Source organism: Lipotes vexillifer, unplaced genomic scaffold (assembly GCF_000442215.2).
Source record: "Lipotes vexillifer unplaced genomic scaffold, Lipotes_vexillifer_v1.1 scaffold1483, whole genome shotgun sequence".
Taxonomy (NCBI): Eukaryota; Metazoa; Chordata; class Mammalia; order Artiodactyla; family Lipotidae; genus Lipotes; species Lipotes vexillifer.
Genome location: NW_006792942.1, coordinates 42,966 through 46,270, shown reverse-complemented (window position 1 = coordinate 46,270; position 3,305 = coordinate 42,966).

Sequence of the window (3,305 nt, the reverse complement as noted above, 5' to 3'; positions counted from 1 at the left end):
CTGCTAGACAATCATCAACAGGAAGACAATGGAACACACCAAAAAAGATACCCCACGTCCAAAGACAAAGGAGAAGCCACAATGAGATGGTAGGAGGGGCACAATCACAGTAAAATCAAATCCCATAACTGCTGGGTGGGGGACTCACAGACTGGAGAATACTTATACCACAGAAGTCCACCCACTGGAGTGAAGATTCTGAGCCCCACGTCAGGTCCCCAACCTAGGGGTCCAGCAACTGGAGGAAGAATTCCTAGAGAATCAGACTTTGAAGGCTAGTGGGATTTGATTGCAGGACTTCGACAGAACGGGGGAAACAGAGACTCCACTCTTGCAGGGCACACACAAAGTAGTGTGTGCATTGGGACCCAGGGGAAGGAGCAGTGACCCCATGGAGACTGAACCAGACCTACCTGCTGGTGTTGGAAGGTCTCCTGCAGAGGTGGGGGGTGGATGAGTCTCACCATGGGGACAAGGACACTGGCAGCAGAAGTTCTGGGAAGTACTCCTTGGCGTGAGCCCTCCCAGAGTCCGCCATTAGCCCCAACAAAGAGCCCCAGACAGGCTCCAGTGTTGGGTTGCCTCAGACCAAACAACCAACAGGGAGGGCACCAAGCCCCACCCATCAATAGTCAAGTGGATTACAGTTTTACTGAGCTCTGGCCACCAGAGCAACAGTCAGCTCTACCCACCACCAGTCCCTCCCATCAGGAAACTTGCACAAGCCTCTCAGATAGCCTCATCCACTAGAGGGCAGACAGCAAAAGCAAGAATAACTACAATCCTGCAGCCTGTGGAACAAAAACCACATTCACAGAAAGATAGACAAGATGAAAAGGCAGACGGCAATGTATCAGATGAAGGAACAAGATAAAACCCCAGAAAAACAACTAAATGAAGTGGAGATAGGCAACTTTCCAGAAAAAGAATTCAGAATAATGATAGTGAAGATGATCCAGTACCTAAGAAAAAGAATGGAGGCAAAGATCAAGAAGATGCAAGAAATGTTTAACAAAGACCTAAAAGAATTAAAGAACAACCAGAGAAGAACAATACAATAAATGAACTGAAAAATACACTAGAAGGAATGAATAGCAGAATAACTGAGGCAGAAGAATGGAGAAGTGACCTGGAAGACAGAATGGCAGAATTCACTGCTGTGGAACAGAATAAAAAGAAAAAAGAATGAAAAGAAATGAATACAGCCTAAGAGACTCTGGGACAAACATTAAATGCAACAACATTCACATTATAGGGGTCCCAGAAGGAGGAGAGAGAGAGAAAGGACCCAAGAAAATAGTTGAAGAGATTATAGTCAAAAATTTCCTTAACATGGGAAAGGAACTAGTCACCCAAGTCCAGGAAGCACAGAGAGTCCCATACAGGATAAACCCAAGGAGAAACACACCAAGACACATAGTAATCAAATGGGCAAAAATTAAAGACAAAGAAAAATTATTGAAAGCAGCAAGGGAAAAACGACAAATAACATACAAGGGAACTCCCATAAGGTTAACAGGTAATTTCTCAGCAGAAACTCTGTAAGCCAAGAGGGAGTGGCATGACATATTTAAAGGGATGAAAGGGAAGAAACTACAACCAAGATTACTCTACCCCGCAAGGATCTCATTCAGATTCGATGGAGAAATCAAAAGCTTTACAGACAAGCAAAAGCTAAGAGAATTCAGCACCACCAAACCAGCTCTACAACAAATGCTTAAGGAACTTCTCTAAGTGGGAAACAAAAGAGAAGAAAAGGATCTACAAAAACAAACCCAAAACAATTAAGAAAATGGTCATAGGAACATACATATTGATAATTACCTTAAATGTAAATGGATTAAATGCTCCAACCAAAAGACACAGGCTCACTGAGTGGATATAAAAACAAGACCCATATATATGCTGTCTACAAGAGACCCACTCAGACCTAGGGACACATACAGACTGAAAGTGAGGGGATGGAAAAAGATATTCCATGCAAATGGAAATCAAAAGAAAGCTGAAGTAGCAATACTCATATCAGATAAAATAGACTTTAAAATAAAGAATGTTACAGGAGCCAAGGAAGGACACTACACAATGATCAAGGGATCAAACCAAGAAGAAGATATAACAATTATAAATATATATACACCCAACGTAGGAACATCTCAATACATAAGGCAACTGCTAACAGCTATAAAAGAGGAAATCAACAGTAACACAATAACAATGAGGGACTTTAACACCTCAGTTACACCAATGGACAGATCATCCAAACAGAAAATTAATAGGGAAACACAAGCTTTAAATGACACAATAGACCAGGTAGATTTAATTGATATTTATAGGACATTCTATCCAAAAACAGCAGATTACACTTCTTCTCAAGTGCACAGGGAACATTCTCCAGGATAGATAACATCTTGGGTCACAAATCAAGCCACAGTAAATTTAAGAAAATTGAAATCATATCAAGCATCTCTTCTGACCACAAGGCTATGAGATTAGAAATGAATTGCAGGGAAAAAAAGGTTAAAAACACAAACACATGGAGGCTAAACAATACGTTACTAAATAATCAAGAGATCACTGAAGAAATCAAAGAGGAAATCAGAAAATAACTAGAGACAAATAACAATGAAAACATGACAATTCAAAACCTATGGGATGCAGCAAAAGCAGTTCTAAGAGGGAAGCTTATAGCTATACAAGCCTACCTGAAGAAACAAGAAAAATCTCAAATAAACAATCTAACCTTACATCTGAAGGAACTAGAGAAAGAAGAAGAAACAAAACCTAAAGTTAGCAGAAGGAAAGAAATCATAAAGAACAGAGCAGAAATAACTGAAATAGAAACAAACAAAAAAAAGAATAGCAAAGATCAATAAAACTAAAAGCTGGTTCTTTGAGACAATAAACAAAATTGATAAACCATTAGCCAGACACATCAAGAAAAAGAGGGAAAGGACTCAAATCAATAAAATTAGAAATGAAAAAAAGACGTTACAACAGACACCACAGAAAATACAAAGCATCCTAAGAGACTACTACAAGGAACTCTATGCCAATAAAATGGCAACCTGGAAGAAATGGACAAATTCTTAGAAAGGTATAACCTTCCAAGACTGAACCAGGAAGAAATAGAAAATATGAACAGACCCATCACAAGTAATGAAACTGAAACTGTGATTAAAAATCTTCCAACAAACAAAAGTCCAGGACCAGATGGCTTCACAGGTGAATTCTATCAAACATTTAGAGAAGAGCTAACACCCATCCTTCTCAAACTCTTCCAAAAAATTGCAGAGGAAGGAACACTC